Genomic DNA, 27,367 nt, shown 5'->3' on the forward strand with positions numbered 1-27,367 from the left:
TTCTATACATTTTAGTCTGTAAAGCTGTACTTCTGATCAGATGACAGTTGCTGAAAATAATAGAACAGGCAAAGTTTGCAGAAAATTTTCTGAGACAGAAGATCTTCATTTTTTTTCAGTACTGCATTTTTTTAGGCATTGCTGTATATACGTAGAACACTGTGTACGATTTCTTGGTTGTGATTTTAGGAAAATACGGTGAAGGAGTAACAATCTCATGGAAAGAAGCTTAAATTTTCCCACTGAGTGTCAGTGAGTATAACTTTACCCCATACAGGCTGAAGGACCATGAGCTGCTATGCTGGGCAAAGATCAGCCACATGGGTCATCTGCTCTTTACCTACCCTTGATTATGTGAAGAACAAGACTGTGCACACACAGGGAGGATGGAACACACTATCCAGACAGACACGCCTAAAAAGGTAAGTTCTGTGTTTCAGATGGGTCTCCAGCATCCCTGTAAGAAGAAAAGGTTCTTTTGGTCTGTTTCCAGTGTTTTCAGCAGCCAGGTAAACTCAGCTTCTGCAGGTTCCAGTGACAGCCTTGGTAAGAAATTACTGTGTGTGGCGAAAAAGCATCAGGGATTGTAAATGCTGCTGAATAAAATTGGTCATGGCACATTTGCTGTTTCTATGTGCTAAACTCTAGCGATATAGGAACATGCCAGCATTTGTGCCAGCATTGTATGGCAGTGGATAGTGTGTTCAGATCCCGGGATCTGGGTGATTTTCTTTTCAAAGTGACTGTATACCTGACTTCTATTCCAAAATATTTTAAATAGGAAGAAACTACCTGAGTCTTCTGACCTTCTACATGTCACAATGACCTTCTACATGTCTACATTGCCTCAGTGTGGGAAAGACATGAGCCTGTTAGAGCAGGTCCAGAGGAGGACCACAGAGATTATCAAGTGGCTGGAGCACCTCTGCTAGGAAGACAGGCTGAGAGAGTTAGTGTTGTTCAGTATGGAGAAGGGAAAGCTCCAGGGAGATGTGACAGCCCCTTCCAGTACCTAAAGGGGGCCTGCAAGAAAGATGGGTGAAAAACTTTAGCTGGGCCTGCTGTGATAGAACAGGGGGCAATGGTTTCAAACTGAAGGACGGTCGATTTAGACTAGCTACAAGGAACAAGTCTGTTACAATGAAGTTGATAAAACAATGGAACAGATTGCCCAGGAGGTGGTGGAAGCCCCATCTGTGGAAAAATTCATGGTCAGGTTGGATGGGGCTCTGAGCAACCTGACTAGTTGAAGATGTCCCTGTTCACTGCAGGGGGTTTGTATGAGATGACCTGAAAAGTTCCTTCCAACCTAAACCATTCTATGATTTTCTCTCTGTCCTACTGATGGCCAGGTGTCTCACAGAGTTCTGCTTCCTGTGAGGTGACATTTTAATATTTACACATTGTGCTGCTTACAGCCACAATAACACAACTCAGTTAAGACTTGGAGAAAACTGAAAAGGTTGCATGGATTTGTTTGGGAAATGTATCAGTGTCTGTAAAATCAGTGTGCTGTGGTTTTATGTTGATGCATGATTTGGTGTTGGCTGGTTCAGACAGGTAAGGCTGAAGAAATTCCTCTTTGGACCTATAATCCAGTCCTTTAACAGAGGGCTCTCTGCTCCAGGGAGTGCAGTGATGTTTCAGACCATTGCTCAGACTCAGTATGAATGAGAGCAGATTAAAGAAACAGTTAGCATTAATACCCCTCAATTTAATCAGCGCAGAGTCACCCAGCTGTGTCTGGGCAACCATCACTTGCTCCCTGGAGGCCCAGTCCAGCACTAGGAGTACACATGCTTGTGTTTTGCCAAATAAACTTTGGTCTGTGCTTGCAAGGTGTCCTCCACAGGGATGCAAGTCTAAATCACATAGATGCAGAGAAAATGACTCCATGAGTGATTAGTTCAAATCTAAGGATTTATAAAGCAAGACATGGTTGTTTTTTTCACTTGAGGAAACATTCAGCATTTATTTGTTATTATGAACAAACACCAGCAGATTATAATTACTATTTTCTATTCCTATTACTGTGGCAATCGAAAACACTATAGAGCAAACCTGTCTTTGGCCCAAAGTGTTTACAAGCCAAGCATAACGCAAGAGATGGCAGATGAAAGTGATGGAGGTGTCAAACTTGTCTCAGAAGTGAAATTAATAAATAGATGTCTTATTTTAACTTTTTTGTTAAAATTTTTTTTTAAAGGAAATAAAATCCCAGGATTGAATGTAGTATTGCATCTGACCCAAAAGTGAGCTTGTTATAAGTGCCTGAAAAAACGGAAAGGAAATGAGGATCTGGATTTTTCACAGAGCTGTTATAAATCCCAGACAGATACCCGTTGGTGTCTCTTTTATCCAATGACTCACAAATAGGCATCTTGTGTCGAGACTGTTGGCTCCCAGAAGGAGAAGAGCACAAACAGACTATGAGGCTTTGTATAGTTTTAAGTTTGGGATAAGGGCGTTATTCTTAAGAGGGGCTGAAATCAGACATCCAGGTCATGCCAAAGAAGTTTTCATGCATCCTGTGTGCTAGTCCCTAGGATTTCTGCTACATTTGTGATGCATGCTCTGTAGAAGGAGGTATTTTGTGTAAGCTTCAAAGAACTGTTTTCTCTACTGCTGCCCTTTATCTTCACCTGTCAGTCATGTTGCTAACTGCAGGCAGAGGCTTGTTTAGCATACTGCAGAGATGTGTCCTTTTGTTCGGTTTACAGATTCTTCACCAAGGACCTGTTTGTTATTTGGCATTATTAAGCAGCCGATTTTGCAGGAGCCCATTTGAGCCATGGATTGTTTGCCAGCAGTTTGTAATAAGCCAAGAAAGAACAACATATAATCAAATCCATTATGACTACATTAAGATTACAGTAGAGAAAGGAAATTGAACAAACAAAAGTATTGCAAAAGTACAGCTAAGAACAATGAAGATATCTGAGCAATGTTGTAAACACTTATTACTACTTACATAAGGTCCACATGTCTGTGTACTCTCAAGCCTGAGACTGAACAGACTTTCCTTTTAAGGCTGTGCTCAGATAAGGTCAACTTCTGCTAATATGGAATCATATCAAATACAAATTTGTTTCTCAGCAGCTCTCTTAGAAATACTGAAGCCATTCCTTAAGTGGCCAAACTCTCCCTTCAGTTCTGACAATTTTTATTATTGGAGAAACAAGAGAAATGCAGGTAGGATGATAAAATCACAGAGGAATACATCAACCTTAGGGAAAATAAATATTTAATATAGACAAATTTGAAACTTAAAATAGTAAATACAAAACATAATGGATGTATTATATTTGTATAGTATTTAAGATGCCTTAATATAGATACATTTGTCAATGCAGAAAACAGGTAATAAAGTAGGTGTAGTGTCAGCCCAGGCCTGAATGGTCACCTTCCTCTTGGTGTGGGGTGGGAATGGAAGGCAGAAAAAGTAAATACAGGCCACTAGCAGAGAGGAGGTAGAGCACCAGGCTCTACAGAAGGCGAATGGGAATAGTTTTGTAAGTCAAATGTGTTTTCCAGTTCTCCCTTATGTGACATTTGCTGTGGGAGAGGCGTTGGAGGTGGCTGACAACAGCAGCCGTCTGCCCTGCACACACCACACGCTGCTGGCCGGCCCACACGCTGCCAGCAGCTCTCACTTGCCACAGTGCTAACAGGAGGGGCACTTGCAGCAATATGCAAGGTCCAACCAGCCAGAGAGGCATGCTGGCTATGGAAAAGCATTGTTTTTAAGGGAATGGTCTCATGCAATAACTGTTATAAAAAGTCTGTCTCTCCCTGCCAGCATCATTTGATGAAAATTTTAATAGCAGACTTTGGATTATTTGGCCATTAAGTGGATTGAGACTTAGCTCAATCAGCTACTCTGCCATTAAGATCAGTGGCTTTCCTGGGATTGAATTTATCTAGAAAAGAATTATTCACTGTTTTCTCAGAAGGAAGGATTGTATTTCAGTATTTTGGTGGAGAAGACTGCTGAGGCATAACGAGAACACAGAGAAAGAAAATATATAGCATGCTGTGCAAATGATACAGTCCTCCTTTCTTCTCTGCATAATTCAGTCCTCACCAGATTTTAGCAGACAGGCTGCACTCAGTTTGCCTTTCAGAAGCTGATGATTGGAAATGCCAGCTCTCCCCTATCTCCCTGCCATATGGGAAACCTGCACCTCCAAACACAGCAAATGATTCCCTCAGAATGGAGACTCTGAGTAGCTAGAAATCATTACTTTTCCCCCAGGTTTCCCCTCTGATCATTTTGTCATTTAGGCTTAGCATTGTAGCATTAAAACACGAACTAGCTGCAGGAAGTACAGGTAAAATAAGCTTATTGAGACTGAAGAGATGAGCTCTTTTGGTCAGTACATTTACACTGAAGTAAAGCTGGTGGGAAGCAGTCATGGATCTGTCCCACTAGGACAGATCTGGCTGTATCAGGGGCGGGGGGGAGAGACCATTCCTACCCTCTCTCAGCAGGGCTTTCTGCTCTCATGTAACTAGGCAGTAAAAATTAGTTGGAGGGGAATTCTTATTCTTCTTAGGCACAGCCCTCTTGATTAAAGCCAGCATTATCACTGCCTTCTGGGAATTAAGTCAGTGCCTTTGTAAATTAAATCATGGGGAGGGTTGTTGGTTCTCCAGCAGCTCAAGATCTGAAATGCCTTTCAGGCTTCACAGAAAGAAAACCACTGAGTTTTCTTCATACCCAGGGAATGGCGCAATTGTGACCTTTTTTTGCAGTGTAAACCCTGAGAAGATCAGCTAAGAGCATAGAGATGAGTTGCCTTGGAGAGAGGCTCTGTTGGTAAACTCTGCAAGGGGAGGGGAAAGTGGTCAGCAGTCTCATGGGTCAGCAGTTGGCCCCCCGAGGGAGGTGGTGGACTTTTGGCTATCTGCGACCCAAAGCCCTGCTTGGCCACACAAAATGTGTAGCCTGCACAAGCCCAACACAGCAGCATTAGCACCTGTCCAGTGTATGCCTGAGCCATTTTTAGTGTGGGTCTGAGCTCTATTCACCCATTAAGAAGTATCTGGGCACAAGTCCTCTGTGCAGAGCAGAGATGCAGGGACAGGATGAGTAAAGCCCAGGGCTGTGCCATCCCCTACCTCTGTGTGATCAGGATATGAGCCACTGCCAAAGCTGTCATCACTTATCCCACGCCTGTGGGAAGCACTGGGTATCTGGTGTCTGGTAGGGTGCCTAGAGATAGCCAGCTTTACTGGCTGCAGAAGCACAGAGATGAGCTAAAGACATTATGACAAATGGGCACTGGAGATTACAGGGCTTCTGCTCATGCACTGGCCCACACTGCTGTGCTCTGTGACTCCTTTACCGTGTATTCAGATAATGTTTGTATTCTTGATGATCTATTAATTAGATTAAAAGCAGAGAGATAAAGCCTGCTGTATAGGATCAGGCCACTGAGGCATCTGTGCCAGTATCCTGCTCTGGGATCAGCTGCTCTGAAAAAAATGCTCACAAAACTCAGTAAGTGACATGTAAATGAGTAAACTTCTCCCTGGTCCTCTCTCACAGAGACTTTGTTTTAATTGAGCTTGGCTGCATTCAGAATTCCATTTTTTTAAGGGGGGAAGAATTTTCATGTAGCATTAAAAGAGCAGCTAACTAAGGAAACATTTTTATGATGAAAATCAATTTTTACTTATGTATGTTTATGTATTCTGTTATGAATACAAAAATACAGCATCCTCCTATAAGTATTTACTTCAACATATGCATATACACACACTAAATATTTGCTCAGTTTCCCCCATAATTTAATATGGAGATCTCTATCTAGTCTTTTCTTGGTATGCCCTCTCTTCCCCTCTGTCATATCACTTCAATACAAAGCCAAAATCCACAGGAATATAATAATGCTGTAAAAACATCTGAAATGTGAAAAGACGTGAGAGAAAAGCAGTTTCCCTTACACAAAGCTGTGAGGGATAAAATGAAGGCTCATCAACTCTGTGTAAAGAAGCAGAGATTCAGGTCAGGTATAAACCTTTTCCAGTGCTAAAGCAGATCAGGTTGTGGAATTACCCACCTGAAAAGATCACTGAGTCACATCAAAGGAGTGATTGTGGAGCTGGAGGCTGTGGAAATTGCACTGGCATTAGGATGCAGTGCCAGAGCCCCACTAAGGCTGGCTCAGCTGCCTGACCCTGCCACCTCCACCTGGGGGTCCATTTTTATTTCATGCACAATTAAATGTGACTTTTGCCTTATCTGCATGTAACAAGCTTGTTGTGCAGCTCCTGGTGTCCCTAGAGTGAAGTTTCAGGCTATGGTAAGCGTATTCAGCCTCACACAGATGGGGAGAGAGATGACTCTGCCCCACCTCCCTGGGCTTTGCGCTGCCTGGGAGCCAAGGAAGGCAGGACAGCTCTCTTATGGGCAGGGCTGGCATCAGTGGAAGGTGAGACATGAGACCTCACCTGCAGCAGGTGAGACATGAGACCAGCAGTGTCACACAGAGCTGTGCCTCATACCACTGCTGTTTGTGTTGACCACCAGCTAATGAGCTGGAGAGAGCAAATATCAGAGACATGTGGAAAACAGCTGGCTTGGTGTGGCTGTAAGCATATCAGGCACAAACACTGATCTGTCACTGCCATTTCCTGATGTCAGATTGACCAGTTCACCAGGTGCCAGCAGCCAGTGCCAGTGGGAGGAGAATTCTTGCTCCACCACCAGCAGCCAGACCTGCACTGGACTGGGGACAGTAAGTCTCTGTGCGTGCCAGCAGACAGTGCCAAGTACTTCACGTTTATGCACTACATGTTATAACCTATGCTCCTCTTTTACCGTAATTTCCTTCAAATGTTCTTTTTCTGCTGTGTCTTTCTCACTTCCACGACAGTACCATATTCCCAGTGACACTGGCAGGTGATCATCACTGAGATCATGGCAAAAAATGTCCCTGGTCATGGTAATGGTATACAGTCATGCTAAGTGAGCTGCAGTGTGATGTCTTTTACTTGCCTGGCATTTTTTCAAACAAACACTTACTTCACTGAATCACAAAATCACAGAGTGGGTCAGGTTGGAAAGGACCAAAGTGGGGTCATTTGGTCCAGCCTCCCTGCTCAGGTAGGGTTGTCCCAGAGCAGATGGCACAGGATTGTGTCCAGATGTTTCTTGTGTGTCTCCACTGAGAGAGACTCCACAACCTCTCTGGTCAACCTCTTTGAAACTTCACGGCCCCCTCCAATATTGGATCAGGATGCTCTTGGGTATCAGTGACAGACAGACTGTGTTACACATAGCAGCTTTACACAGCAGCTTGGAAGCAGTTTGGAATTAAAAAAACCCAGCCCATGCTGAGTATATCTGTCATGGGGATGCACAAGGGCAGCGTGTACAGGTTCCTTCTGGGACCCAAGCTGGAAAGGATACTCTAACAGGTTATAGCCAGGCACCAGACAGGCTGCAATGAGAGAACTGTGTCTGAGTGCAGTTGGTGTCACTCCAAAACTAGCTGAAACTTGGCACTTCATCCTGGATGCTCTCAATGACACTGTCCCATTCCCAGTGTAAGGCAGCACGGCTGATGCCCGTCCTAAGCAGGCTTTGAAAGCACAGGCAGGGAAGGAGGGGGGGGGGGGGGGGTGTCTGCAGGTCCCCAACCTCAGGATTTTCAGCCCTCATGCCTTGTAGCAGGATAATTGCAGCATCTTTACCTCTCTCTGGTACGTGCCTGAGCTACTCCACTGGGCTCTGTGTGTGGATAGTGAAATCTTTACTTATTTCCATAAATTGCAGGGAAAGTCTGGAACAATTGTGAGCTGGTCACCTGCCAAATATAACTGAAATGATGTAAGGTGAATTATATAAAATAAACAGTTAATTACAAAGGCACAGGAGAAAGGACTACTTAAAACTTTAAAATAACTGAACTGTTTTTAGACTGGTGGCAATGAACTTTTTCCAAACTAATGTCCCAAGGACTATGAATACTTAAGACAGAGGTCTTAAAGAACTCCTCCATTTTTCAAATCCATTAAGTGTTTTTCTACAGATGTGAACAGAAGGACAAGCCTTGCAGGTTGCCTACATCTGAAATGGAGGTTTGTGATGGAGGTAGTGGGTTCCTAATCTGTGTGTCAGGTTGCTTCAGACTTGTTTTTGAGAGAGCCACCAATGTGTACACGGTGAACAAGGAGGGTGCAGAAGGCTGTAATCTTGGGTTTAGAGTTACCATGTGTTCTGTGCATTGCCAGGTGCTATCCTTCTGCTTAGGGATGTGTTGGTATTACTGTAGCTGGTCTCCCAGGCTGGACACTCAGCAGCTCTAATCCTGGAGAGATATCGCTGTTCAGCTCGCGTTGCATTTGCATGAACAATCATCATTATATCAAAAGAAGATAAATTGCTAGTTAGAAAATTATTTGGAGGGACTTTCAAAATAGTTTTCTGATAAGGAGGCTGTGCTAAAAACAAATACCTATTTACGTATATGCATAGTGTGAGGATTATCACATAAGGAAAGCAGGATATAATGCAGTTAAGTGTGTGTAATGCTTCTCCACACCTCTACATGCCACTGTGGGAATTAAGTTCCTTTCCCCTATAAACTCATCTCTGTTCTGGCAGGAGAGGGTCTGGAAGGCAGCTGCCAGTACTAAATGAATTGCACAACAACCATTGCCTACATCCCACTAGTCTGCAGAGACTTTCCATTTTCATATTTTCAGTTTTTCACTCCTGTAAAGAAACACTTCAAAGCCCAAAGACAGTTGACTTTCCACAATCACAGTCTCCCTTGGACATAGCTGCATGCCTTTCCTATTTATCCTACCTTGTCTTAAGGAGAGTATCTCTTGCTATTGAAGAGCAGGGCTGAGTCTGTCATTAATATCATTTACTAGAATCATGTGCTGTTCTCCTGCTAAAGAAAACCCAAAGTCACACAATCTCCTGGAAAACAAAAAGAATATTAAACATATTTATAGATCTCTCATCATTACTAATTATAGGCTGTTGCCTTCTGCTCAGACTCAAAAAAAAGCACGGTGTGCACAAACATTCAAGTGAAACAAGCATGCAGTATCTTGCATGCTTCTTTGGTTAAAAAGGTTGTTTTTAAAAGCTGAAACAAGTATATGTTTTGTGTGTGAATATGGAGCTGAACAAATATGGAGCAGAACAGTACATCGTAATTTCAACTGAGAATCCAACAAAGAACCCCCAGTCAGAATACTACCTGAATAAAATACCTCATTATACTATGGTTGAAAACACTTTCAGCACCTGTGCCTGCCAAGTTTTCCTGCATTTGATGAGTAATTAAATTATTCCCACCTTTCTGGAGATAGATTTGCAAGCCAAATAAATTACACGGACAAACAGGTAATTAGACAGCTAAACACTGTCATTTACAATCGTATTTATTTAACCTACAATATTCAACTTACAGGTGACTGGACATTAGGAAGGGGGATGTGGACTCACAGGCTGTTTAAAAGCATGGGGTCCATGGTGCCTGACTAGGTCTAAATTGATGTAACAACTTTCCATTATATTTCCCTTATATTTCTTGCTGTCATGCTTTGCATCAGCTCCTTGCATGTCTCCCATTCTCATTAAGCAGTGACTGAATCACTTTCCCTGTTCCCTGCTATGTGGTTTTTCTGTTTCCCATTCTCTAGCCAAACCTCCTTCTTTTTTTCCTCCCTGTGATTTGAAAAATATCCCATCCATGTTGTTCTGTGCTGGAAGGTAAGTTTGGTTAGGAAGCCACAGGTCACAAAGCTTGGATAATTCACAAACAAATATATTTGCACTAAAGGTTAGACACTTGCATCATCCACTTTTCTAGCCTGAGGTGCCAGATAGCTAATATGTGCAGTAGCTAAATAGCAGCCTGATGTTTTTTTAAAGGTTACATTGCTTTTAGTTTACCTGCATTATGCTGGGCATGGTGCTACTGGCATTTCATGACATCAGAGTTACCTTCATTCTGACAACAATACAGAAATACCCAGAAGCTACAACATGATATAAGCCCTTTAAGATGGTTATGCTTAAGGTAGCCTTACAGAAAAATGCAGATTTAACTTCTGTCAGAAAAATAAACTTTTCTGAGGGCTGTGGTATAAAAGTGAGCTCTCTCCTCATTCACTTCTACGTCTTACCAGTCATTTAGTTGTCTGAAAAACCATATGAGATAATCACAAGACTTTTATGTCATATTTTATTCAATCCTTTTTATTGAACTGAAATAAAACAATACAGAAGGTAGAACTTATTCAGTTGTATTCTAGAGGAGAAAAACACAGTTTCTCTCAGTGAGACACCCAGATGGATAAAGAAGAGAAGAAGCCCAACATACACCCTCACCCCGACTCTCACTCCTTAAAACACCAAATTAATAAAAGGGAAAGCGTCAGTGGGTAGGTGGGCATCTGTCTCATTTCTGTGCCTGTGGGAAAAAAAAAAAAAGAAAATTGTTCTTTTGACTCAAAATAATATCTGGTTCAGTAAAAATTTTGGATGTCAGAGCAATTACCAACAGACATTGATTCGAGTTAGCACTTTGAACCACATCTGAAAGACAGTTGAAGGCCTGGTAAATCTAATGAGTTGAACATTTCTATGCTTCCAAACTAAGCTGCTTTTATCCATGTAGCAGTGACGTCTTCAGATTACACAAGTGGGACACTGCAATCTGTAGGGTTCAGGAAAGTTTTGCTGTACCAGGGCTTTCAGTTCATCCTTCCTGCTCCACAGATTATGGGTCATTTGAGAACCAAGAAGATCTGTGGAGATGAAGCAGAGAAATTTGGCATTAATGTGTCACTACACAAGAGAGAACAGTTGTTCATTTTGATTCTGTACAAAATCCCAGTGCAGATGATGAGAGCATTTCCTCCCCTGGAATTCACCAAGACTTTTGGAAAGAAAATTACAGCAAAGGACACTACTGAACAAGATCAAACATGCAGTAGTCAAATGCCAATTTTGATAGAGATGGCAGATGGGGTGAGGTACTAATATGGGGGGTTTTAAATGCAAAATAGATTTAAAAATAAGCATTTTCCTAGCATCAGGATTTGAAAGTGAGGTTAAGAAAGAGCATCTAAAATTACATGAAGATGAGACTACAAGAAGATTTGCTCATTATTAGAGTTAGGTCAGGTAGCTGGACCTGGAAGAAAATTATAGGAAATGTTGACTGGTGCAGAAGTAGATTCTCCTGTGGGGGGTCCTGTTGGTCAACAAGCTGAACACGAGTCCCCATTGTGCTGCTGCAGTCACAAAGGCAAATCGGATCCTGGGCTCCATGCTCAGGGACATTATGAGCAGAGACAGAGACATGATCATCCCACACCGTTCATTCATGAAGGAGAGCCTTTCAATATCTCAGGAAAGTTTATTTTGCTGTAGAATTGGAGAAGAGAATGATAAAGAAATGCACAGTCATAGCTGAAAATAGGTAAGAGAAAGGTTTAGGTTAGACACCAAGAGAAGTAGTACCAAGCATGTTGTATGACACTGTCTTGTGAAATAGTTCCTTACAAAATGTGGAAACAGGCGGTGCAAAGAAATCTAAGGGAAGAAAACCTTGAGAGTTAATACCAATAAATGTATCTGTCTGGTTATGCCTGTTTGGGTGCAGAGAGAGAAGACATGAGTGGTTCTTCCCGTCCCTTAACCTGTTGTCTGCTACCAACACAGTAAGAGGGATGCAGCCATCCTGCTGTACTGTGTGCCAGGTTAACCAGGGACAAGCTTAAGTCCATGAAGATCTCCCTTTAATGTTACTGGGAAGGTGTTTCCACTGGTGCTAGGGAACAGCTTGCTTTGCAATTCAACCCCATCTGTGAAGCTGTTGCTTGGATGTTAAATAAAAATATGGCACATTTATAAAAAAAAATCAACTAGCTCCTTGTTTTCTATTTAGAGTAGTTTATATTGTCAGAATAGCACAAGGAATATACTGTCAGAAAGGGGAAGAAAATAGCCCATGAACCCTCAGGGTGTAAGTATATCACATTATCTCTTTTGGTAAATATACAATGGTTTATTCCTTGACAAGGAATATTCACTCACCTTCTTTTCTGCATATATTTTTTGTTGAGTGAGTGGGCAGGCTGTGATAAGGGGTGCTTCATTTGACATTGCATGTATTTATGACCTACAAAACTTGATATAGACCAAAAAGAATGGGCAGGGGATGGAAACTGAGAGCTGGCTTAGCAGCTGAATATAGACCTAAGAGCCAAGAAATCCTCAGTACTAATTGTACTGCCACTACTGATTTATGGAGTGTCCTTGGGCACTGTTAAAACTTAGCAAGTGTTTTGAGGTGGAAGAGAGCTATGTGTTTCTATTAAGATGGTATAATGAGGCTTTAATTAGGGGAAAAATTGGCTACTTCTCTGCTGAGATGGAATAACTATTGTAGATGTGAATATATTAATACTCTACTGAAGCTGAAAAGGAAGCTTCTGGTTCCTCTGACATGAAATCCTGAGAATGGACCATAGAACAGTTTCAGCATTACAATAGATTGTATATAGTTTTGTATGGGCCAGTGTTGCCATCAAAGGTAAATAGCTTAATTAACTTTAATTTATAATTAATTCTGATTGAAAAAATTGTTTTCATTCCAGTGCAATTCATATAAGCCAGTATGTATTCAAGACGGGTGGAAACTTGGCCCTATTTCCTTCCCACAGGGGCATTAAGCCAACTTTGACATTTTATACATTTTTAATTAAATCACTATGATCTTTGCAGGCCAGTGTATGTTCTGACAGTATTTTTTAGCTTGAAATTCAAAGGTAGATTATTTTAACAAATGTGCACAAAGATTAAAAAATGAATCCCTTCAGTATTGAGGCAGCATTGTCTGTTATCTCTGTTTTGAGTAAAACAGATGGTTCATATTGCAAATGATGCATGAATAGGACTTCTCCAATGTGATGCAAATGGATCTGTGAAACTGGCATTGTATGGAGGAAAAGAGGCTGATGTTAGTAGAAACTTCTTGGACAAACATCAGTAATGAACATGTTCTTTGATTATGTTTCACAACCCGTTAAAAAGCAAAGCATGTTCAGAAAAAATAATCAGAGAGAAAGATGTCCTTTCAGAGACTGATAGTTTCAGGGACAATAAACCAGTCCGTGAGACAGTGCCTGGTGCTGCTGTTGATTCCCACTGTCACCTTTGGCAAGTACAGTCACTCAGTGTCTCTGGGTCAGCCTCTGTAACACGAGGGTTACAGCCTCCTGCTGTTTATTAGCCTTCTGGTGCATTCAAACTGTGCATGTTTGGGGCAGACATTTTCCCCCAGTGGTTGGCACAACCACTGCACACTGCTCTATTCCAGAAATTGGATACAAGCAACAGTGAGATGGGAAAAATATTTCCCTGAGCTTGAATGACCTTCTATGTGCACTGGATTGTATGGAATAGATCTTACAACATAAAAAAGCCATTTCATTTGAGCAGAGTTTCTCTCCTCACTGTTCTCAACAAAGTATTTTCTTGAAATACCTCATTGCTACTTTAGGCAAATGAGGATCAGGTCTAAATTCCTCTTTAAGCTCCCAGTTTAGAACAGACCTTAATGAGCTTTCAGTCTGTTCCTACAACTGTCAATATACATGTTTCAGTGATTAAAATTAAATACATTCCCAGGCTGGTGATATGCTGACCAGATTTACATAATCTTTTCAATTACTGATTCTTCCAGATTTTGAGGAAAATCCTGATCTACCACAGCAAACCAGTAGGCAAAAATGGTTTGCATTATCCTTAATTATGGTATTGAAAGTGCCCAACAGCCTTGATTTAAAATGGAGCATCCCAATCACCATGTCACCAGCTTCTCTATTTTTTGTGTTCTACTTCCTTGAGATATCATAGATGAGAGAACAGTGTTGTTTTTGGAAAATAGTTGAATGAGTTGAGCTGAAGGATGGGAAAAACATGCTCATAAGAAATAAGAACCCCAAAATTTTGCTTGTCCTCCTATTTGCACATCAGGATATCTTGCAGATTTTGATCACATGGGTTCATTTTCGTGTGTTTATTGCACCTATTCCACAGGCACCCCAACATGGTCATATGTGGTCTTGCTGTTAAGTGCCATAACTAATTGCCAATTACCCCTAGAAAACTTTCCAAATCACACTGTCAAAGAGCACTAAAACCTCCGTCTTTGCACAACTTCCCACTGGCTTGATGAATCTCAACCTTGTTTGCTCTGTGGCTCTTGATTCAGAGCACACAGGTGGAGAGACCCAAGATGGACGCTACCAGGAAGAATCTGAGAGACCCTGGGAAAGAAAGGTGGTTTCCAGGATCACCAGTTGGGAAGGACAGAGAAGGCTGGGTCTGAGAAGGGATTGTGACAGAGCATGTGGAATAAGGCAGGTAAGGTAATTTGAAATTCTAAGAACAAACAAGCTTAGAATGCCATGAAAATTTGCCTTGTTGTAGTTGTTGAATTTTATGTACTCTGTCCTCTCCTTGCAGGGGTACCTAATTCCTGTATTAATTACAGTTTTTGTAGCATACTGGGTGCTCCTGTGCATATTTGCTTCAGAGCTCCCCAACCTGGAGGCCATGGCTGAGGTTCGCTCCTTGCCTAATAGAAAAGTCAGATCTTAAAGGGGTCTATCTGGCCACTGTAGCAAGTGATGCAGGCAGCCCTCATAAAATGAAATGTTCAATATTCTGTGTGTAGAATCACATCCATTTTCACAACTTCTGGAATGATTCCCCTGACTTTTCAGGGCTCTTTAGCCTAAATGCCCCGTGAAGCCTGTGTACAACTAACAGTTGCTGCTTTTTTTCGTGGAGTGAGAAGAGAACGTACATTTTTGCATCCATTTGTGTGGCTTCTGGGACTTTTTCTGCTTTTAACATTCTCTGGCGATGCCTCATCCTGAGTCTGCCTTTGGCGGCAGCCACTGCACTGAGGGGCCATGCAGGCAGAATAAATAACAAGGCAGTGCTGAGAGGCTTTCCTTGATACAAATTGCTGTAGGCTGGGAAGAGAGGGCATACTTTGTTAGCAAAGAAAAGGCTCCCATGGCTGCTGTAGGAAACTGATCCATTATTGTCACTCTCTGTTCTGGGAAGGGACAGAAGAACTTTTTGATTTTCTTTGCTTTCTGCTGTATAGTCTGCCAGAGCAACCAGCATTAGCAAAACCAGATCCATGCTCATCTGTTCAAAATATCACTGTTGTTTCTGAATACTGATTATTCAGGCAAACTGCAAGGCTGAGGTATGAGAGTTTCAAAAGCAGGGCAACAAATTGTACTGAAGTGGCAATGACACGAAAAATGGAGGCAGGGTACGAGAAATCCACTTAAGGGATCTGGAAAAACTGTGGAAACAAAAGGACTGTGGCTGAAAAACAGCTGTTAGATGAAGAAAGCTTTTACTCAGCACTTGTTAGACCACGTCTAGAGTACTGTGTCCAGCTTTGTCCCCTGCAACACAAGAAAGGCACCGATGACCCAGAGCAAGTTCATCAGAGAACGTCCAAGATGATCAGGGCAGGAGCACTTGCCTTGTGAGGAGAGGCTGAGAGAGGTGGGCTTCTTCCATCAGGGGATACAATGGCTTTGGAATGACTTAACAGCAGTTGCCTGGTGAGTACAAGGAGGTCACTGAAAAGATGGAACCAAGCTGTTCATATTTGGGCATGACAGGTGGTCCACAGACAGCTGGATTTTCACTAGATTTAAGGAGAAAGTTTTTCACTGCAAGGACAGTCAGGCAGCAAATCATCCTTCCCAGGGAAGCTGTGCAGTCAGTCTCCACTCTGGGAGGATTTTCAAGACCCAGCTGGATAAACCCTCAAGCAACGTGGTCTGAAGCTTACCTTGCTTTACACAGGGGTTTGAGCCAGAGACCTCCTGACCCTTCCCACCTGAGTTACTCTGTGATCCTGACTACCAACCCCTCCATCCCACTAAATATAATGGCTGCTCTGCACAGCTCACTACACCTCAGTTGTCACCCAAAACTAACAGCCACTACATGAACTCTTAACCACAAGAAAAAAATGCTCAAGCCTCCAAGCTCCAGGATCCTTGCAATATTTTTATTTTCTTAGGAGACAAACCTAAAATGTTGACCTCAATGTCTTCAGTAGAGTTACAGCAGGTCAGGGCTGCAGAGAGCATGAAGATGGTTTCAACTCAGAAACTTGTTCCCAACTTGTGTTATATTAAGCCTGAAATCTCCTGCTCTCAGGCCATTGGTCCTCTTAAGGGTAAGTTAGTGTTGTGTGCTCTACCTGGCTTAGGCGTCCAGCAAAGTCAAAGATTGGGGTACCAGGAGAAGTTTAAGATGTTCTTTTCTTCCAGACTGTGACAGAGGAAATGGTGTTAATCTTCTTTTCATGCCCTCTGGGTTGCTGTTATTATACAGGTATAATTGTTCTCTGCTTTAAACCTCCTAATGTAAGTAAAGAAGTAAATGTAAACCACAGGGCTCGTGCTTTGTAACAGTGTTAGAGAGGGGTAAACCACAGCTACCAGTTAGAACTTAGCACTGTAGAAAACACATGAAGGAAAGTAAAGAAATTACAGAAAAAAAGGTCTTCCAGGTTTAGCACAAGAAGGACTCTTGGAGTCAGAGTACAAACAAATGAAGTTATAAAAGACCACCTTTGCAAAGTGAAAATAGGACTGTTTGTAACTTCAATAGACAAAAAAAGAAAGAAGTTGACAATAGATATTAATATTCTGTATTTGGAGAAAAGCAGGTGATAAGCCTATGCCACTTCAAATGCTTTCCAGTCCACTGGAAAGTAAGAAAAATTCTAGCATGTCTTTAAGAGGAATGTTTGTACATCATCAGACCTGAGTAACTTGCATCAAAATATACAGCCAATTGCTTCAATCCTTTGGTGATGGTACAGTAAAAAGATAAAAATGGGTTAATATGGGCAATCACCTTTCTATCCTGATTTATTCCCTTGCAAAATAAGAGAAAAATTAACAAGATTTAATTAACGAAGATGTAAATAGAGGTAAAATGTGTGAATACCATTTCATGACAGTTAATATGATGCTGTTAAAAAAAAAAAATCTTGTCAATACAGCCTGATTTTACTATGAATTATGTGTTTGGCTGATAAACACTGTCATATAGACATAAAAAATTTCTATGGTTTAATGTGTACTATTTGCTGGCATAGGATAATCTGAGTTTTTAAAAAATGAGCAACTGCATGGCAAGGTTGCAAAAATGAGCAATTAGTGTCAATAAAGCTTGGATAAGATGAATTTAGAACTCTCTAAATGGCAGATTGCAAAGCTGTTGCTAACATGAAATTTTCTCTGAATGAGTGTGTTTCTAGTGGCATCCCATGGTGGTATGTACTAGAAACAGTGTTGACCAACCAATTTCATCAGTGATCTGGAATTAAATGCAGCTTTCCTGTAATTTAAAACAAATCTCTTAATATCACATGTGCTGCTGGAATAGAAATTATGATAAGGACATGATAACTATATGAAATGATGTAGGGAGTTTAGGTGTAGGGAGTGTAATTAAACAGAGCTTTTTAATATGGCTGAGTTACACAGGCCGTAGGCTGTATCTGCAGAGCTGAGGAAGGAGCAATGCTGAGAAGAGTCTCAGAGTTGCCAGAGGGAAAGCAGAGTCCCCCTGTGATGCTCTGGCAATACAAGCAAATGTAATGCCCAGCTACATAAACATGAGATGAACAAGTAGGAGCAGGGAAGTGATTTCACTGGAACTGAATTATTGCATGAAGCTCTGATGCAGGCATCTTGAAAAACATTTTGGAAAATGAAAATGTGCAGAGATGATTGGAAGCCTGATGAGTATGAGAAAATGGTTTATTCGTAGAGGGTTTGAGCTATTTATTGTGAAGTGGCTTGATAGCAGCTGAAGTAGGGAAAAAAGAAAGGTAGGGCACAGTGAATACTTAATCTATTGAGAAGAGTTCAGCAAGAAACAAGAACAGGGGTTATCAAGTTCAAATTTTGGAAGCCAGAAAGGGTTGTAGGACAAGAAGACCCACCATTTTTTTAACACTGAGGTATGAATCTTTGAAACAAATTTTTAAAAAGGGATGGTGAATCTGTTTCTGATTTACATCTCTGTTAAGAAGAAAATGCCTTGAAAAATAGGTTTTAGTCAGACAGAAGTCGCTTGGTGTGGTAGAAGAAAAAGTCCTTAAGCATTAAGTTGATTAAACAGACAAGAGTCACTCTGAGATCTTCCCTCCTGTTACCACTTGGGTCTCTTGGAGATGTCCAATGCATGGGCATGTGAGGGTGATTTTATACTTGAGATTATGTTTTTGGTTTACCTATAGGGTTTACCCCCACCTGTGGGGATGTCTGTGCTCTAACAACACTGGTCATACTCATCCTTTTTGTTGCATGTTGAATCGGTTATCACAGTTATCACAGTATTCTTTTTCTGAACTGAGAAGAGCTGTCTGTGTCTGTCCCCAGGTTCCCTCCAGGCAGGGAAGAAACACCAGGAAAACATCCTGCAAACAGAACTTTGTTTTCTGAAACTTTCAAGTAAGAAACAATTTGTGAAAGAGGTGTGAGCCATTGTGTTTTCTCCCTGGAAGGATGCCTTTCCATATTATTGAGATTGGCCTTATTACAGCAGTCTCCAGCTTACAGGAATGTTATGTATGTACTCAATAATAGCAAACATCAATGAAATGAGCCTTTAGAGTCCCTTACTGTGCTTGACTCACCTTTATTGATGCAGTGGGGTGCAAACTGCATTTCCAGTAGCAGTAGCTGATGGAGCTCACAACCAGACAGAGGAAACTGCCTGTGACTGGGGAGAGCAAATTTAAACTGCTCCCGAGTGCCCCAAAATAACCTCTCAAGCAGTCATGATTACAAGAGGGAAGGCAGAGCCGGCTCCGCTACAGACATCACCTAGCCAAAGTGCTCTTCTGGAGTGGCACTTCATCTGCCTGGGTAAAGCAGGGGTGGGAATCACTTACCTGAATGTAGGTCACCTGGGCTGAATGGTGACCAGGGGAGGCCAGGACTGAATGGGCATCAAAGTGTGATTCAGCCCACCCTAAAATAGACATCTAAATTAAGGCTCCACAGAAGTGTCTTCTCTCTTTCTTGGCTGCACAGGGAGTTTTCTGAGTGGCTCAGCTACAGACTGCTCTGCTGCAGATGTCTGCCTTCATTAACTTTTAGGGTCTTGCAACCAACTCAATTTCTGCCACCTGTCAGCACTGGGAAAAGGCCCTCATGGGCCACAGTCACACTTGTGGTGTACATGAAAAGGAGCAGATGTGTTTTCATTGTGTTTCACATGCACAGAATACACATTCACACTGGCTGATGAGCAAGCAGTGCAGGGAGGCAGTCCAGGCTCTGTTCATCCAGTCTTTGTTAGCAATCTTTGGATATTGCTTACAAATGAGTGAAAGTGATTTCTCAGTTTTTTCCCTGCTCATTTCAAATGAGGACTGATCCAACATTGATATCAAAAGGTGACGGGCTCATTCCACATACCGAGGGCAAACCAAAAAAGCCAGTTTGAACTTTGCACCAGTGACACATGGAAAATATGGTGGCGCAGTTTTTCTGTGTCTTCTGATTATAAACTACAATCTGAAGTTAAGGTGGGGCTGTCACATTTCCAGAACAAAAGTGTCGCCAGTGGCATTATCAGAGGGCTGCAGGAGGAGCAATGGGCTGGGTCCTGTTGCAGCTCAGTGCTAGGAGGTGAAAACAGCATCAATGGAAAATTTGCACAGAGCTCTGGGACTTCCTTCCTGTGTGCTGTGGGGTGCAGTGCTGGCTTTGAAAGCTGTAAAATTAATCAAGTGATTTGAAAGCCTCTCATTATTTCGTTCACTGGGAAAAAGATCATCTCTGTCAGAGATGGACTGTGAAGCAGTGTAAGAGAAGCAAAGCTTAGTTCAAGATTCGTGGCATTTTTGGGAGTTGGATAGAATTTTACTTGTGTGAGATTATTTCCCTGCAAATGGAAGACTGTAGTTACAATGTGATGGAAAAGAGGAGAGGAATTTGCACTAGACTAACAGAGAATAATCTGATACCAAAGAGAAGCCTCTGACTCATTGATTTACACAGTTCAAATAAATTAGAAACTGCCCAGTAAGCCTCTTAAAATGACAACAATGTTTGAAATAGGCTAACAAGTGGCCATGTGAAAAAATGGCACTGTAGGTGACATCAGAAGCTGTTATTTGAGCAACTTCAAAAAACCCAGATGGCCATGAAGTTTTACATAAAAGAGGACCTTAGATTCCTATGCATGTAACACATGGCCTAACTTAAATATTTTTATCTTTCCAATATGTGTCTTCTGCCTTTCATTGTGGTTCTTGCTTTCACCTCTTGTCTAAGACCAAATTAAGAGTCAATAGTAAATATCTTTTTTCTGTTCTCACATGTCACATAGGCCAGAAGATGCTGAGTGAGCACTGTGCTTAAAAACACCTTCAGAGACTAGACACAGAAGACGTGTGATGGAAAGAGGAAAGAACCCAAGGACGTGCATTATTTCTGCAGTGAAACAAAGCCTGCAATAGCAGTAGCAGAGGGAAGCATCCTGGTGGTAGTATCAAATAAAAAGGGACAAATATGTATGGCAATCACAGTATGTCTCAACCCACACTCTGTGAAGACCAAGTCAGCAGGCAAAGGAAGGAACACACAGGCAAATCAGCAGTGACATGCAGGATCTGTTCCAGTGGAAGTTGATGTTGGCCTGGGCCTTGTTACATGCAAGCACAACTGATTAATCAAAACTGCACTATTGTGAACTGTGGAGATTGCTAATGCAACCAAGGTGAATGGCCTTTACCATTTGTGTTTATTCCCAAATGCATTTGCTGGAGCCAAGATGATGCTTGTGCATCTACAACACTGCTTCCCTCTGTACTGGAATTGTTTTCCTCCGAGTTCATGTTCCCAAAGCCCTGCTCTGCCATTTGCTTCAGTGTTCTTCTCTCTCCCCCAAGTTTTGCAGTATCATTGCTCTGACATCCCCAGCATGATCATACTCGACATTATCCTGTCTGTCTTTTCTTCCTGACAGCCACTCGCAGGAAATTCTCATATGAAGGAGGATTTGTGAAGAGACCGTTGTCTCTGTGTGTTGCCTCTGACTTGTTCCCTTTTTGCAGTTCCTGTCATAGCTCCCTACTGCTCAGTCTCAGTTCTCTGATGAATCTAATCTGTTTCCCCCTGCTCCTTGACTGAAGGTACCTTCAGAGCTGTTACTCAGTGCATAGCAAGGGGGACAGCTTTATCTTATTACTCTCTTTTAAAAGCAATAGCTTTGTGCAGAATGTTTTCTTTCTTTGGGGTTGGACTAGATGATCTCCAGAGATTTCTTCTAACCCTAACAATTCTGTGATTCTGTGTTTCTTCCCTTTTAAGTCACTCCTTCCTTTGCAATTTGAGGTGGGCTCTTTATTTCTCAGCTCAGATTTGGACCCTGGGGTTTGGACATTTCTGTCACATTTCACTCAGTCACCAAACTCACCTGCTTTAATCTGGAAAATGGATTCCCTACATTGGTCAAATTCAGTAAATGCCTTTCATGTGACTATATGTGTGTGTCCATTCACATTGAGGTATGAGCTTGAAGGCAGCAGTCAGAGGATTCAGCAACCTGCCCCCACATCTCTCTCTTTTCACCACAAGGCTTCATAAAGTCCCACATTCTTCTACAGACCTACTCCTTGCCTGTGGTTTCTTTCAGGTCAGCTGGACTGTGTGTCCAGCTCCTCCATTTAAAACCAATTTGTTCTGTCCCAGAGTTTGTTAGCATGAGTCAAATAAACCCCTTCAACACCTTCTTCAGACTATTTCTCATTGAAGACATCTCTTTTTTCCCTTCTAAAAAGGAGATGTTACAAATACATTTTCACCTCCTAATACCACAGCCCTTGCTTGGCAACTGCTTCCTCAGAGTCAGTGGAATTTCCCAGTGTGGATGTGAAGGACCAACCACACTCCTCAGTGTCATATGGCTCCCAGCCAAGATGTGCAAGTTCCCCTCCCGGCTCTGCTAGAATGCTGATTCATTCATTAGAGAGAGCTTGGAGCTGAACAGCAAGGGGCAAAAAACCTGCTTAGTGAGGTGCTCTGTGAACACATTTTTCCCTGCAATGAAGTGGAGGAGACACTGAAATGTGAAATGATCCTCACCACTGCTACTAGGGACCACAGTGTAGTTGGACTTTATTTTTAGCTCTTTACCTCTTTTTCTGGCCATTTATTATTTATCTCACATCTTGAGAGAGGTCACTCTTGCTCATCACTCTATTAACTTTCAGGTAGTCAAAGACTTCAGCTCATGCCTTTCCCTGCTTCGATTAGGTATGGTCCAATAAGCCTGACTACTGCTGGCAGACTCCCAAAGTTTCATTTGCTAGAAAATAACCTTAATGCCCATTATTTTATCCCCAAGGTACTTCAGGTTTCCAGATAGCTTTCAAATTTGAGTTTAGGAGGCATAAATAAGCCAGTTGATTAATTACAAGAGGTAGTTTAATTCATCAGATTCCATTTTTCAGCTGCTAAGTAAGAGGAAACCTCCTCATCCGCCAAAAGGGTGCCTGTTGGCTCATGTGGATACTTTGTATGGGAGCAGGCTGCCCTCACTTTGAAATTCCTGTTAACAAAGAGGAAAGATTTCTAACTAATTTGAGGAAACAATGAAGAATGAGGCTACCACCCCCACTGCCCTTGCTCATAGTTCTTCACCTCTGCATCCTGGATGACCACGCAATAAACTCAGCGTGCCTTTCACATATTGCTCTTCATTTCTTTCTATTCATTTTGATGGAAGCTAACAAAACCCCATCATCAAACAAGCACAGAGATCATCCTCACTAAAGGGAGGTTGGGAAAGCCTGTCTCCTGCTTGCCATGAAGGCACACTCACTTATAACTACACCAGTGATTCCCAGGATCTGTGTTGTTTCCCCTGCTGCCTTTGCAATGGTGTCTCACCCGAAGGCTGCTCAACCTTCCCACAGTTGTGGCAAGTTCAGCCTAACCATGGCATTAGAAAAGGGCATCATAGGAACCCTTCAGTGTCTGCCAGGTTTGTGTCAGAGGTGCCAGGGTCCTTGTCTCTCCCTCCTAACTTGGGTCTTCATGACTCCTGTTAGTACTGACTTCATGGGGCTGGGACACCCTTCCCTTCCACACAGGAATGCTATCTTTGCTGGTGCAGTCTGTGTCTGCTGCCTTTCCTACATCTCACTAGCAAATGGCCCCCTCTCTTAAGGCAACCCCAACCCCGGACTGAGAGATACAGAAGGAGAAGGGAGGACTAGGCCTACAAAAGGTTTCTCTGTGGCACCTCCCTAAGAGCGTCCTATTAATTTCAGCAACTTCTTCCAGAATTTCCCCATAGACAGAAGTTTTTAGTTGACTTGTAAGAACATAATTTTTTCACTAAGTGAAATTGGTCTTGCTACCAGAAGCAGAGGCAAATGACGTCTGTTAATTCCTATCCCCGCATAACTCCCTAGTGGTTAAAAGCTCTGAATGCAGAAAACAGCGGGGAAGGGGGCAGGGCAACTAAGTGATGCCACAAAAACAGAAAATTAGAGTATAATTGAAAGCAGCTGCACTTTTTAGTTTAATGCCCATCCTAGATACAAAATGAAAACAGTAGCTACAATTGTAATGAAATAAGGGCTTAAAACAGTCCTAACTAAGAGTGAGACTTCACATCACAGACCTGGTTGTCTTCCGGCTTCTGGAGGAAGAAATGAGGATCACTTGGCACTTGCCAATGTCATATCCTGACATTTCTAAAAAAATCTAGTAACATACAGTTCAAAGACTACAATAGCTACAAAAGATGACTGAAAATGCTATGAATGACCAAAAGTTGAAAGTTGGAGGTCTCAGAATAGATTAATGGTCTATGCATAATAGTGAGACATACATAGAAAAATCAAGTACCTGAAAATAAATGAAGTAAATAAAATTCTAAATCAAAGAAGAGATTGCAGTAAAACACATTATCCTCTCTACCACCCCACCATGCTCTGCTGACAAAAATGTCTGAAACCCATGCACAGTAAAAAAATGCTCTGTCCTCTAAAGCAAGGTAATAAGCTAGACGTGGAAGACCATGGCAATGAAGACACTGCATCCATATTTCAAGTGTTTTCATGACTGATGATGACAGATCCTTTCCTGGCTGTGAGTGGTATAAGAAGGATCTAATTTTCTTTGGCTTTTCTCAGGCATACAGAAAATAAGGCAATGAAGCACAGATAATATGGTTTGGCAAGTGACTTCTCAGAGTATTCAGTAGGACAGATCTTTAGCTTGCATAAATCAGCATAGCATCATTGCCTTTATATTAGTTTAACATCTGCCCCAGGTTATTAATGGTACTGTTGCTGTTCTTTCTTAATGGACATTCATACATATCCTAACAACGAATCCCCAAAAGAGCTGTGTTAAATCAATGGAGCAAAACAATTTACCCCATAGTGGAAAGAAATATTGAAATGCTATTCAAGGGCTCCAAAACAATGCGAGTAATTCAGCCTGGGATTTGTTTGAAAGAAAAATGAAGATTCAGGGCATGGTTTAATTTATTTCTGCCAGGATATGGCTGCCCATTCTTGTACCTCTAGCCTCTATGCTTGCGTGCTTCTGTCTACTAAACTAAATCCAGTCCTAGTATGCAAAATCACTCCCCAGTACAAGGATTGCCTAAATTAGATTAACCATCACTGGGCAACCATGTGTCTAATCCTTTACCTGGATTCTTCTATTGATCATAACTGTTTCTTTGTTCGGTATTCTGTCCGAATATATTCTAAATATAAAATGTAATGTTTGGTGGTGACATATGAGGAATGGCTGGGGGGAGAGTGGGGGTTGTCTTACTTCTCAGTCAGCAACTACAAGCTCGACATATTCCTGCCCATCTTACTGCCTCTCTTTGGACCCAAGAGTATTTCCTCCCACAGGCACAGAAACCTGTACATTTAGAAGCCATAGCAATAGGAATAAAGCCTTTTATAGTTTCTTTGGGTATTGAAGCTTGCCTCAAAGGTCCACATCTGTCTCTCCTGTTTATTACCTACTTAACTATTGGCTGTTCTTGGCTCTTCTGTCCTTCAGTCCACTAGCAATTCATCTGCTCTTAATGAGGTGTCAAAAATGATTGATAATGCCTCTGTAATTATCTCTGCCTGCTCTTTAAGAACATTTGGGTGAGACTATCTGTCCCTGCTCATATGTGAGCATTTAGTTTGTCACCATAATTTTCTTTGTTCTTTTTCACCAGCCCAAACAACTGCTTCCTTAATTGTTTTCTGACTTTCTCACCAACTGAATCAAAAGTACAGCTCAAAATGCAAAGCAACAAATTCTGTATTTGCACATACCTTGCTTGTGAAGTCTCACCGAGATAAAGTGCAAGATACAAATCAGAGCACATGTTAGCCTTAGAGAAATGTGCTCTTATATTCTTCAATCTATTCCTTCTGGCTAATATGTTTGAATCCCAAATTGCCTTTGATTCCTGTGCTTTCATCTGCTGTGCCAGTCTGGGGGCCAAGTTTCTGTATTAGAAGACAGATTCTACTCTTTGATGGGGGGTAGCCTCTGAAGGCTTTTGGTTGAGCTCCATGCCCAAAGCAGATGGTAAAGTCAGTTTTACAATCCGGGACCTTAATTTGGCATGGATGGATGCTCTAGAGCACCTATATTGTAATGAAAAGATAAAGGTGCTTTTGAGGTACACAGGGACATTTCATCAATTTATTCAGATTATGGTGCCTTGAAAAACATCATTACAAATTAAGACAGAGGCATGACCAGGACTGATAAAGCCTGTTTTCACTGAAAAATGAGTGTAACATAAATGTTGATGTATAGGATATCAGGAAATGTATTGTGAATTTTGTCTTTTTAGGAAAGATTCAGTGCATTCAAACAAACACAAATTAATTTCCTTCAGGTACCCTTGATTGTAGGTAAGAACCATATGACTGCACCATTTTTTTCACTGTTTTTTTAGCAGTGCAAAATAACTGAAAAATTTAATGCACTGAAACTGAACAGCAAAAGGTACATGACATAATTTTAAAAGCATCAGGTCCAGTTTTTAGAAACTCATTAGAATTCTTTCTACAGACTTTGCAGAAGCACCCAACCAATATATATTTCAAGGCATGTATAGTGGGCTCTTCATCCTGGTATTAGAGAGGAGGCTTCACTGAGCATATTTACTGGATACTCCTCAAGTAGGGTGGTCTCATCCAATCTTAGACATCTAAAGCAAAGACATTTATAACAATAAGTCTCCCTCCAGTCAATGGAAAAAACTTAGGCATCACCTTCAGAAGAGGAAGAATTTTGCTCTAAAGAGTGTCTTTTTCTCCCACTTGGGAGATAACTCCACTTTGGCCAAAGGATCCATTCAGAGTCTTCTTCCTCTGCATTCTCTTGGATTTGATGAAAAATCTGGGCTGGTCATACAGGTTTCTCCACGGTTGTTTCAGAAATCTGCTTAGGGTCAGAAGAGAGATTTGGACAAGAGACTAATGGTTATGGGTTTTATTGCCTTACTTGTGGAATAGGAGAGTTTCTACTGGTACAAGATGGGAGCACAGCTGCCATTCTGAAACGGAATCACTGCTACAGCATGTCCTGCTGTTTTTTCTGGCACAAGCCTAATGAAATGTGCACTAAAGTTTATTACACTGATACTCTGTTCCTTTTAAGATCTTTTTTTTGCAGTTCTGATGGAGCGCTATGAAGAAGGTCTACAGTTTCACTGGCATCATTTTTTTATTAAGTTCACCCACATCACACTGTAATTTGGTTTCCTGATTTGGAAATTCTGAAGGCTCTCAGTATTCTTTCAACCTATCCATCACATTAATGTCCGTACCAAACACGTCCTCTCCAGCCACTGGCACAGATCATTATGCACCCTGCACTTCCGCCCTAGGCAAGTCCTGTTCTATCCCAATCCAGTTATCGTGGCACAGATGGATTTTGCAGCCATTCTAACTACCCAGTCAGTTAGAAGAAATGATCTAATGTTGGCACCAATGAGAATTTTGTACATACCGCTTTTTGGCCCCAAACAGGAGAAAGCACACCAAACTACCATTGCTGACTGGGAGGATGCCGTCCTGAAAACAGGATGCTGCTATGTGCATTGCTCTGCATAAGCAGCGGGACCTGCTCAAAGTGATCAGCTTCCAGTTTGGGTAATTTCTGTGATCAGAGTGATGAGCTCTGTACAGTTATCCATGATGGAAATATAAACACATATATACTATGTCGGGGTCCCTTCCCCCTGCCATGTGGTCCTGGGAGAGGG

The 27,367-nt window shown here is 41.8% G+C and overlaps 1 long non-coding RNA gene across 1 annotated transcript; it reads left to right on the top strand.

The window, feature by feature from the left end:
- Positions 1 to 27,367, top strand: LOC121671920. Its single transcript, XR_006018669.1, has 4 exons — positions 1 to 422; positions 14,256 to 14,407; positions 18,484 to 18,555; positions 20,444 to 27,367. It is a non-coding gene; the product is annotated as an uncharacterized LOC121671920 (long non-coding RNA).

The sequence above is a fragment of the Corvus kubaryi genome, unplaced genomic scaffold (genome assembly GCF_017639235.1).
Source record: "Corvus kubaryi isolate FWS band 111438036 unplaced genomic scaffold, C.kubaryi_AGA036_p1.0 37398, whole genome shotgun sequence".
NCBI classification, from domain to species: Eukaryota; Metazoa; Chordata; class Aves; order Passeriformes; family Corvidae; genus Corvus; species Corvus kubaryi.